The 11,936-nt window shown below is 44.6% G+C and overlaps 1 protein-coding gene across 5 annotated transcripts in view; it reads left to right on the top strand.

Moving 5' to 3' along the window:
• Window positions 1–11,936, top strand: part of RREB1 (ras responsive element binding protein 1) — a 126,096-nt gene that overhangs the window by 1,569 nt on the left and 112,591 nt on the right. The window lies entirely within an intron of this gene.

Below are 11,936 nucleotides of genomic sequence, written 5' to 3'. Positions count from 1 at the left end.
CGGGGGGGTCGGGGGCGGCCCCGGGCAGAGGAGGGGCGCAGGGGGCACGAGGACCCCGGGGTCGCGGGGACCGGCCAGCGGGCGGGCCGGTTGACAGGCGCCGCGTGCAGCTCGCGTCCAGCGTCCGTGGTGCATCCGTGATGGGTTATTAAAAGAGGAGGAAAGTATTTCTCCTTGCTCAGCAGATTTGCCCTCCCTCGCTCCTTACTGGTTAGAAGATAGAACGTGAGCCCAGATCCGGACGAGCAGTTCACATTCCATTACGAAATTCTACACGGCTTCAGAGCCAGCAGCAGCACACATTCGGGGCACTTTGGAGTTTTTTCTTCTTTTTGGGGGGATGGTGGTGGTGATGCAAAGAGATAGAAGGGTGAATAAAAAATATAACTTTTTTGGTATGCTGAAAAACCTGTCTGAGGGTTTTCATCAGTAGAAAAATTAAGCCTCGTGCTTGTTTTAGAGTTTAGATTTAAGCCTAGCCTTTTAAAAAGTCAATGGAAATAAAGTTTGTCTCTTGGATAGGGATGCTGGAAATAGCGAGGTATTTCGGTCTCGAAGAGGAGACTTGAGATGATTTCTGCAAAGGCTGAGTTGCTAATGTGCATCCCATATTTTCGAGATATTTTTTCTTTTAGACACGAAGTGGTCTGTGCATGCGCATGAGTGTATTCTGAAATAAGTTTAGTTGAAGTGGAAGGTGGAGAAAAGGGAACTGCAGAGCAAAGAATGGTTTTTGTTAGTTTTAGGGTTTGTTTTTTTTTTTTTTCCTTCTCCCCATAGCCCTTAAAAGCATCCTCTAGACCTGGTGCTTTTTCGAGTAGGCAGGTATGGTTCTAAGACACAGTGTAACCCGGAAGTCTAAGTTACAGGCTGGAGTCCTGGCTGAAACTTCTTTTTTCTTCTTAAACATTTAGTTCTGTGCTTCTTCAAGAGTTACACAGAACTTTTGAAGAAATGGGTTCGAAATTAGTCTTCAAATAATTTATGCAGCGGTGAGCCACTAATGTTAGGGGTTTTTTGTTATTGTTTGTTTGTTTGTGTTTTACCTCTGCATTTTGGAGGGAGCTTTCTGGGTACCCGCTGCTGGATCCTGCTTTGATGTGTTTTGAGCTTTGGTTACACTGATGAATTAAACATTTGAATGTCTTTTATCAAGTTTTAAATGTGTGAAAAAACACCTTCTCTCCCACCCACCCCCACTTTTACAAAAGAAAGGGAGAGCCCTTTGATTTGGTTATTTGTTTAGCTTCTGCTCCATTTTAGGTTGTTAATGAACTTGCACTGTTTTATCGTTCTTAAAAAATACTGCTAAGCAGGTTGCATTTTGGGGTGTTTTGTTTTTAATGGATTTGCTGGTTCTATGGTAAATGCTGCTGATGCTTACTGTTACATGGCACATCGTTCTCTGGGGTTTTCTAGGTAACTACCTCATTTCTCATCAGAAATTCAGAGCCTCAGCCCTTATGGCAGACAAGTATTTGTTATGTGATGGGGAAGATGGGTCTGACTCAGCTGGTACAGGTGGTGTATCCATTCCTAACTATTTATATCATCCAGCAAGTGACCTTTTGATTGAAGGGTCTTTTCTTTTAGGTATCTTCAGGCAGACTGCTGAGATCTTGTTTGCATCCACCACAGGTATAGAATGTTGAAGAGGGAAAACAAACCTGCCTTGTTAGTGTGCATCTGATCAAGTTGTTTATTGGTTATCTGCTGTATTGTCAGGCAATAGCTAGTTGCCATGATGTGGCTTGCATTTTTACTCTTCAATTTTAAACTGCTGTGTTGATCCACTTCCTCAGGTCAGTTTGGAAGTGTTTGCTTGCTGTCTTCATGCTCACTTGTTAACATCACTTACTACCTTCAGCAAAGGAAAATTCCTGGTTAAGGACGTTAAAACATTCTACCCTTTTAGGATTTTGTATGATATAATTAATATAAATTTAACTTCTACAAAAATTGGTTAAACATGCTCACTAGAAACAGTCAGAAGTGAATCCTTTTGATGTTTCTATTCATTATCCTTCTGAAAAGTAGGTGGTGCTTAAAAGGTCATAGGATAAGGGTTGCTAAGCAGCTAAACAGAAGGATGCTAAAATTAACCAAAGCATTTTTGAAAGGGAGTCCTTCCCTGTTTTACATTATTTAGTAGATTTAATTAATTTCTGAATCCTCCCTGTCCTCTGACCTAGGAAGGTAGTAGGCTGTTAAGTTTGTTTTGTTTTTGTTATCATATTTAAATAATCTCTCTTTTCTTTTGTGAGTGTCTTTTAATTGAAGTTCATGCTCTCTGACCAGCTTTGGTGTCAGATGGCAGCTAGTCTGGGCCACTTTCTTGTCTGATACCCATGTGTTCAGGTTGAACCTCCCCTTCCTGAGAATAAACGTGTGCACCATCACCGTAGTTCATTCATTCATAGCAGATTGGTGACTTTGCTTTGGAATATCTAGCTCATCCACAAAGTGATGTCTTCCTTTACTCTTTATTAAACGGATTTGCATTAGAAAGATAGAAATGTAATATAGTATCGATAGAAAGTATGCGATATACTCCCTCCTGATAACAGGACAATGGTCGTCTTCCCCCTTGCCTGAGATTAGATTAGGCGTTGATAGGATTCCAACTCCCCATCTTAGTTTATTCGGCCCAGTTTTTAATACCTTTTAGAAAATAATTGTATTAGGTTTGGAGTATCTTTGGAAGGGTGACCAAATGTTAAAAAAAAATGTTTTTAAGTGTGATTTATCTAACATTTCTGCTGTGAGTGGGTTTAAGGATCTTGAAGTTGTGCAGTGAGATAAAACGGTTCTTAACTGAAGCCGTGGTTGGTAAGCATCATCTCTTGGTTGAAAGGCAAGCCTGCTCTAAGTCAGAAGTTTCCCTGCCTCAGATTCGCTCCCGTACATCTGACCTACTGAACAGACAAAGTTGAGTAACATTTTTTATATCCAGGTATAATTAAGAAATTGGACGGGTTCTTTGGGAGGGGGCAGGGTACTTGAGTTCTCCCTCTCGCCTTCCCCCTCAGACTTAGGAAGTGATTTTTGAGTAGAAAGAGCCACGGCCCTCTTCACAAAGCAGGGGTCAGATTGTGATTTCCACGCCCCGGGGGCCTCCCCGTTGATCCGAGGTAAAAGGTGCACCCTATGAAGGACAGAGAGAGGCATACGATGTGCTTTCTGAAATGCATCACTTATTTTTAATTTCCCCACTCCCAAAGAAGGCAGAATAGAGAGGAAATACATCTGCTGTGTTTTCACCATGACTGAGGTCGCAGAGCAAGGAAGGTGGGGGGTCAGGGAGACAGACTTTTTACGTTGACTGCCCTGCCCTGTGGGACAGTGTCGCTGCCTGTGCTGGTCTCGGGGTCTGTGGTCACCTTCAGGGTGTTCGCTCTTCTCATGAAGGGAAGCCAGCGTGGAGTGGAGCCAGAGGCCGTGCTCCCTTTGGGTTGGTGGAGACCAAGGGAAGCCTGGGAGGAGGGCTCAGGGGACTGTTCCTTCCAGTTCCTGGTGCGTCTTGTTTCTAATGGTCCTCCAGGGTACAAGTGAGCCCATCGGCCCATCAGTGAAGGTGGCGGCCTGTGAGTAGGTGCTTCAGACAAAAGAAGTGGGAGAGGGTGGAGATGTTTGCTCAGTGTGATTCAAGCAAGTAATGCTAAGAGAATTCGAAAGCCTCTGTAAAGTCTCCAAGACTGGGGAGACTGGGTGCTGCCTGCCCTTGCAGGATTCACCTGAGGCCTTTCAGACTCCCTGAGGGCGGGTGGTCCTGATAAGGTAGAGACAGCCCAGGGAATACCCCCCACCCCCAATTCTTTGTCAGCCAACGAGAATGCAAGGAAAAAGTCTCAGTGGGGGTAATTAGATAAAGCTTTTAAATGGCTCTATTTGTTTTTCCCCTGGCTTGCTTAGTATCTCCTCCCCCCCCCCTTTTTCAGAGGCCGTGGGGTAGGATGGCCAAAAGAATGTTTGAGGCTTAGTGGCGTAATGACTTTTAAAATTTCAGCTTTCACGAGAGTGTACCTTTGACGAAGTCTTCACCCTGCTTTTGTGAAGGCCTTGAACGGAGATTCATATTTTATCCTGAGAGCAGCAGACACGGCAGGGGTTAGGCGGGTATAGTAACCCATTTTACAGCTGTGCCAGTTTCCACTCTGGCTGGTAATAAGCCTAATCCCAGTCAAGCTCCGTATGACACCTGCTTTTTAAAGTCCGATTAGCCTCAGAACACTGAGCATTAAATATGTGTTTGTCTTTGTGTTTTAAATGAGACCAGATCCTTTTTACAATAATTTTGTGTTGAATTTGAAGATGTAAGGCAATGAAAAAAAAAACTTTTTAGCCTTTGGCACATCTCTGTTGATGCATGTGATTATACACTTTTTTTTTTTCAGTAGGTTTTCTACCTCCTGGAATTGTTGTAAGGATAATAAATGTTCCAGAAACTCAAAATCTATATATGGAAGAAAGTGGTATATTTTGAGCTCAGGAAGCTTTGTGGGTATCCACTCTGGATTTCCTTTCCAGAGTTGTGCACAACTCCAGGACTTGAGGCAAAATTCGCCTAGGGTTTATGTTCTAATTGAGGAAATGCAGCACTTTCTTTTTGCTTTGGGTGCCGAGAGACAAACAGAACGAGTCGATTTTTCTTAATGAAGTTCACTTCGGGGTGGATTTTAAGGACAAGGCACGTCGTAAGCTTTGGACTCACCCTTTAAAGCAGTGGTTCTCAGAGTTGGCGGTTTGCCCCCAGGGGCATTTGGCAATGTCTGGAGACATTTTTGATTGCCTTGCTCGGGGGAGGGGTGCTACCGGCCTCCAGTGGGTAGAGGCCCCGGGATGCCGCTACTCATCCCACAATGCACCGGCTGGCCTCACAACAAAGAATGAGCCAGTCCAGAATGTCAGTAGGTGGAGGTTGAGAAAGCCTGCTTTAAAGGTACCGTAGTCGTGGCCTGTGTCCTGTGTGCAAGTAGCCTGGGTGTCCTCCGTGCAGGGCATGTGATCTCTTTGCAGATCTGAAATTTCATAAAGCAAGTGAGCTCCCATTACATGCCTGTAAGGTACCACGGTAGGCACATTCAGGGTTTCACAGAAAATTCGGGGTTGGGGAAAGCATTAAGTGGCGTTAAATATATTTTAAAACCCCATAGTAAATAAAAGTTCTAGAACTCATCTGCTCCTAAAACAAACCAGATTCGTTGGCACTGGGAAACTGTTCCGAGTCACTTCTTCAGTTATTGGGAAACTCGGTCTGGTGCTGTCATCTGCCAGTTCTCCCTCATGTTTTAAGTTATGTGGAGTGTCTCCCCCCCCCCAAGTGTTTGAACTAGCCTTTACTCGCTTGACAGTCCATGTTTTTGCACTCGTAAGTGCAAAAGAAGTCTTCCTTTGTTTTGTTTTGTCAAGTTTTTGCAAAATTCTTACATAACTATCCACCCTTTTTACAAGGCAGCCTTTGGGCACCGGTCTTCTGTCCATACATCTCCTCTTGAGGGGGTGGCTGGCGGGCTGCTGCCATTGCTGGAAGGGATGGGGAGGGAACTTGGGGGAAGACACTGGTTATTTTTGTGTTCATGAGACTCCTGGGTCTCACATATGTGAAAAGGTAGTTGATTTAAAGAAACAGAATGTGGTATATGAACTTGAAACTGAATTTCCTCAGGCCCAGAAAGGTCTAGGATAGTGACAGGACTGATCATGAAGCCACAGGTGCCACTTGCCTGACCCTTGTTCTCCCCCCGCCCACACTCCCTAGGCCTCTGTCATACAGGCAGGAGGTGAGGAGCTAAGGAGGCAGGAAAAGAGGGGGAGAGAATTCCAGAAAGGGAAGGGCTGTTTGCCTGTGCTGGGAGGTAGCAGTTGCCCCTAAGATGGCCTGGGCTCCCACGGATCTTAGAGAAACATGTGGCTCTGGAAGGTAGCTTTTTTTTTTTTTTTTAAAAAAAAAAAAAAAAAAACACAAACATCTTAAGCCCAGGGATAGACAGTAAGCATCTGTCTGCATCTGTTTGTGCTGCTTTTGCTCAGGGTCCTGCTCTGAAGCCACCTTGGCCATCTTGTCCCGAATAACGGGAGCCGTGGATTCTGGTGCTCTTCTGTCCTCTCCTTTAGCCTGTAATCTGGCAGCTCCCTGCCCTCTTTATCCATTTACAGCTTTTTCCAAGCCCAGACCTTTTGTCACCCAGCTTTCCTGCAGGTGCTCCAGAGGTAACCTGTAAAAAGAAAAGTCCTCTCCCTCACTTCTAGAAGGTGGTCTGAAATGCACCATCTACCCAGTCTTCCGGCCAGGAAGCACTTTGCCATCCTTGCTTGGGTCCGTCTCAGTCCCGAAGTTCAGTGAGCAGTCCCCCCCGGAAACTCCTCTCCAGTCAGACTCTGGTATTGGCTCTGCAAGGCCCCTGACCTCAGGTCTTCATCATGTCGCAAACACCTCCTCAGTGAGCTTCCCACCACCCGTGTTTCCCTGTTGCAGCTCATCGTCCGCTCTGCTCAGAAACTCAAGCTGTACGTGGTGTTTGCCTGCTGAAAAACATCTCTTGGCTCCCTTTTGTCTACAGGAAGAAATCCAAACTCCTCCACTTGGCACCCGAGGACCTTCATCGTCAGCTTCCAGGCTGTCTTACTAGTTTCAGCTCTTGCCACTTCTCTGCACCACTGACACACTGAATGATTTCTGACTGTCTTGGTGTTCACGTGGGTTGTTCACTCGGGCTTGTCCCCATCCACTTCTAGCAAACAGTGTGTCTTAGATCTTCTTTCAGTCCGCTCTCAGAAACCACCAGGGAGAATCTGGTCCTCCATCCAGAGTAACTCTTACCCCATCTGTCCAGTCTGTCATAATTTACCTATTGACATGTTTTCCCCACCTCAAGAATAGGGAGGGACTTCGACTCTTATTTTTCCACCTTTATACCTAGCTCAAGCATTGCATAGTATGTCTGTTGGATCCATTTTCTAATACAAAAGTGAGAGTATTTAGAGAAGAGCACATATAATTTGGTAGCTAAGTCCTACATATCAGTACAGACTGCGAGAAGGAAACAGAAGTAAACTTGAGTTTTTAACACACCCATCACACAGAGAGACTTGGTGCTAAGTGCACGCTGGTGGAAAATAATTTTGAATTACAGAAATTTTAAAATAAAACTTTGCTCAGCTTAATTTACTCGAAATTAAAGAGGAAAAAAAAATCTTTGTTAATGCCTGATTGCACTAAAAGCTGTCTCACTAGGGCCCTTACTAATTATAACCACTTTTCATGGCTCTCGGTTTGAAGTTTATATTAAATAGGAGAGATGGGCACACAGATCAAAGCCCAAAATCATTTCAGAGCTCCAACGTGTGGGCCCATTTTCTCTGCTTAGTTAGACTTTTGTTTCATTAGTGGTATGAGTTAATAGGAGTGTTGGTCTGTGTATAATTTAACTTTTCTTTTTTCCGTTACTCCTTGGATTTCAAACAAAATACCAAACCAGAAACTTACAGGTCATAGATCTTGCTTTATTTGTGTGTGTGTGTGTGTGTGTGTGTACGCAATATTCATATTTGATAGAAGCTGATTATAGATAATACTTACAGAAGGAATCATTTCATTCCCCTGTTTTAGGGGAGCTAAGACTGTCCCACTGTTTAGGGGAGCTTCGTTTATTATTAAAAAAAAAACCACTTCTGAATACACAAAGTCATCTCAAATTGTGTAAGTTTCTTTTAAGAGAGGTATATAGAGCTTCAGAAATAGGGGAGATAGCAGAAAGATTGGATCAGAGAGAAGTGTTTTGCTTATGGACCCTTTTGTACCTTAAAAAATTTTTTAGAACTGCATAGTTGAAGGTCTTGGTATCCTTGATACACAATGAAATCCTAGCTGATTAAAAATATATTCCTACCTTTTAAATAGTCCTGTTGTGCTTACCTAATAACTAGAGTTCAGGCTCAGGTCTGGCAGATAGATTCAGATCTAATAGTCTAACTCGGTTGTATTTCTGAGGAGGCTTGTATATTTTCCTCTCTGCTGTGGAAAACAGATTTCTTAAAAGTCATTTCTCCTCCACTTTGGGGCTTTTAATTGTTGTTTTGAGGGATAATTATATAAAACTGTTTCGTGAACACCTCAAACAGGTTTCCCATGACTTGGGTAGTTAATCCTGTATTGGGTTAAACTCTTCTCCTTAAAATTTTAAACTGAGTATGATTTAAAAGAGGCTTACTTTGTACATCTCTGAACTTAATTTGTATTTAAATCATGAAAATAAGGTTTCTGAGAACTATCCGTTGTTCAGTAAAGCTTCACCAGCCCCTTTTCCTAAAATATTTTATCATGTTGGAGTCAGTATCAGACCCCATCTGCTTTTAGAAAACAGTGTTTCACCTGCAAATTTGCTCACCTCATAGTGTTAAAAAAATTTTTTTTACATTTACAGATCTTTATTTGATTTTTATTTAGTATTTGAATATATGCTATGTGAAGGCTGCAGTGAATACGAGGAGTGCTAGTAGGAGCAAGAGACAGTTGCTAGCTTCATAGAGGTTGGAAAACACCCATTCAACCACTAAGTCGTGTACCTCTGTGCCAAGTGCTAACGGTGAAGTGTAGAACAAGGGTATACAGAGTTTAGCCTCTGTGTGTGGCGGTGATGGAGGGTACTGGGAGGCAGGTCAAGGAAGCCATCCCGTGGAGCTAGTATCTGAAGGATGGTGGAGGGAAGGAAGAGTGTGTTGGAGAACAGCTCATGCAAAGGCCCTGAGGTTGGAGGGGGTGTGTGTGCCCACCAAAGGGAGAGACACGCAGTGTGTGTGTGTGTGTGTGTGTGTGTGTGTGTGTGTGTGTGTAAGGGGAGAAGACACAGGAAATGAATGACAGCCCGGTGAGGTAGGTAGGGGGCTTAGCACACTGTTTGCAGCCCACAGGTATTTGGAATTTGTCTTAGGAACTTAAAGGGTGTTAGACCAAGGAATGGCACGATGAGATTTGCGTTTTCAAAGATTATTCCTGCTCAGAGTAGAGAATAGACTAGATGACAAGGAAGCTACTGTTTTGCTTTCCATTTGCAAGATTCCTTAGGAGCCTAGTTCTCCAGATTTTGAAAATCAGTAGTGGCTTAGATATGGTGGCCGTAGAGGTGGAGAGCCTGGAAGGCTTTGATAGAGATCTTAGTGGCGGGAAGGACTGGCTGCTGGCTGGGGGTAGCATGGTGAGAGAGAGGGAGAGATGGCTTCCAGGTCTCTTTGGCTTTTGTAGTGGTCAAGTGGGGGTGTCTTTCTCTGCGATTAGAATGCTGGATAAAGCAAGGTTTGTAAACACTGTATGTCCCCTGTTCTTTAAAGAGGGATTTTTATGGTCTTTAATACTTCTAACATCTTCCCTACACGTACTGTTTTCATTGGTTAAATGTACATGCCTGGCCTGGGTAAAAGCCTGAGAAGTACAACTCTATTTTTTTTTAAAAAGTGAGAAAAGGTAACAGACGACTAGCTTCCTCCTTCCCTCCTCTTCCTTCTTTCCTTTCAATTTCCTGATACCAAGAGGAAATGGCAGATTTTCTTGTAGATGGCCTGAGCTTCTGAATGCTTCTCAGATGAGATCTACGACGAAATCCTGAGAGCATTTAAGTTTCTGCTTGTTTTAGCGATGCTTGATGTGTTTGACTTGTGAGCACAGGGCTCAGGGGAGGCGGCTTTGAGTGCGAACCAAGGTAGGACTCTCAAAAGGGCACGAGCCTTTGACTTGGGGGTGTCAGAACTCCTTCACGACCGGATTTTCCAACGTGTTTCTTCGTTTCTCAGTGGTCACCTGAGGCCCTGCGCGTCTCAGCACTCCGTCGTATTTTGCTTGACCGGTAATCTGTGTGGAAACAAAGTTCATTCAGTAAACAAAACTTGCTCTTGTGTCTGCTGTTTGCTGGGCTTTACACTAGATCTGTGGGTGTCAAAGGAAAGGATTTAATCCCTGCCACAAGGAACGGAGCTTGTCCCCACTGAGCGATTGTCTAGCCTGTGTTTGAACACCTCTGGCGATGGCAGCCTTGCTCCCCCCAGGCAGACCTTGGGTTTTTACTGTGTTAATTACCTTTTTTTTTTTTTCCCCCAACGCAAACACATCTTTCTTTGTGGGACAAGATAGAAAGTGACGTGTTTTCCACTGAGTGGGTAAAAACTAGAAGCCAGAGTACAGGCACGCTGCTTCTCACAGTGGGACCCTCAGAGCTCAGGGTGCCGCCCTCAGTTTCTCCGGCACTGGAAGTCCTGCTTCCTGAGGGGGGCGCTGTCTGCCTCACCTGCCTGCAGGGCCATCCCCTTGTGTGGGAGCTGGGACACCATCCTGAAGGTGATCTTGCAAGAAAGTGTTAGCAATGCTTCTGAATTGGGGTAATGCTTTTCTGTGACGTTATACAAATGACTCATCAGGGCCTCAGGTGAACCCCGACGTGTCCCAAAGAGCTTCTCTTTTATGGTATCGATCCTGACCAAGGTAACCCGAACATCCCATGGGGCCCCAGATAGTGCTGTTGTTTGCCCTCGTTGGGATCAACATGATTTTCCATTTCTTGCTCAGGAGCTTGGGTGTTTCAGCATCACTACAACCATCAATCCCATTGGAACAGACACCACACTTCATTCCAACCCTGTATTTGATAAGATGAACCAGTTAGGGTAAAAAAAAAAAAAAGAAAGAAAGAAACTCCACAAAGTCCTACTTCTTTCTAATTGACATAGCGTGGTCAGGAGATGCTGAAAACTTCCAAGCCTGGGTGTAAGCACATTTTTTAAAAATTGAAATTTTACGGTTCTGTGCAAGCAACTCAGTCTTTCAGCCTCACGGTGAGGTGTGGATGTGGGGGGTCTAACAGGAAGTTTGTTCCCAATACAGCTTACTAGATAGTGGCCTTGTGAAGAATATCCTACGTAGCTGTCCGTATATTCAGTAGCCAATATCTGGTGACACACACGTACAATCTCACTTTTGGATAACCCTTCCGTAACTGCAGACAGTGGTGACGACACACGCTAGCTATCTCTTGGGTAATTTATTTTTCTTCACGCAGTTGTGTATTTGCATCCGGTTGCCCCTCGTTGAAGGGCTCGGTGGTGTTAGGTTCCCTAGGCATTGGGGTGTTGGAGTGTCTGGGTGGCCAGGTGGCTACCTTCTGGGTATATTAGACGATCTGCTGTGTTAAGATTAAGTGGATGAAAGTTTAATATATTTTATGTAAAGCTCCTGAAGAGGTTAGTGAAACAAGTTAATAAAGAAATACATGCTTCAGAATTTTAATGAGCTTTCTTCAGAGAATTTCCCAGTGCTATTAGGAAGGCCAGGCTGTGTGATGTTCTTCAGGCTGTCTGTGATACGCCCCTCCATGTGAACCCAGAGCCATTGTTGTCTTGCGAAGACTGTGGTGTTGGGATAGCTGCTGCAGAGATGACTTTTTCCTCAGGGAAGTGGCTGCCCTGCCTTGGAGTGGGTGAGTCCCAGGCGCACGTGGTCATGTCATGGCAGTAAGCACCGAGAAGCCGGGTGGTGACACCTCTTCCCATTTCCATTGTTGTTCTTGTTTCCTTTTTTGAGCAGTGCTTGATGTGTATGTGGGTGATGACCATGATGTGTGGGTTGAAGCGAGTTGCTCTTTATCAGTCCGCTGGAGAGTAGATGGTGTGCGGTCATGTTCCAGGCTGTGGTATCCTCAAGAAAAAGCGTGGGGGGAGTGTATGTGTCTTGGGGAGGGACTGTGGTCAAATCATTATATTTAGAGAATGTCATCAAAATGGCCAGGCAGCTTTATTTCATTGTTATCTTGATAGTCCCTGGGATTTGGGAAGGGCTTCTGTGGCTGGCCAGCCCTGGGGGGTCTGCTAGTAGTGTTGCAGCCCGTGTCTGTCTAGAAAGCTGCATGCAGAGAAATGCACCCTTAGACAGCAGGAACTGGGATGTGGTCATT

The sequence above is a fragment of the Ailuropoda melanoleuca genome, chromosome 5 (assembly GCF_002007445.2).
Source record: "Ailuropoda melanoleuca isolate Jingjing chromosome 5, ASM200744v2, whole genome shotgun sequence".
Classification (NCBI taxonomy): Eukaryota; Metazoa; Chordata; class Mammalia; order Carnivora; family Ursidae; genus Ailuropoda; species Ailuropoda melanoleuca.
This window is presented reverse-complemented; position numbering and strand designations above follow the sequence as displayed.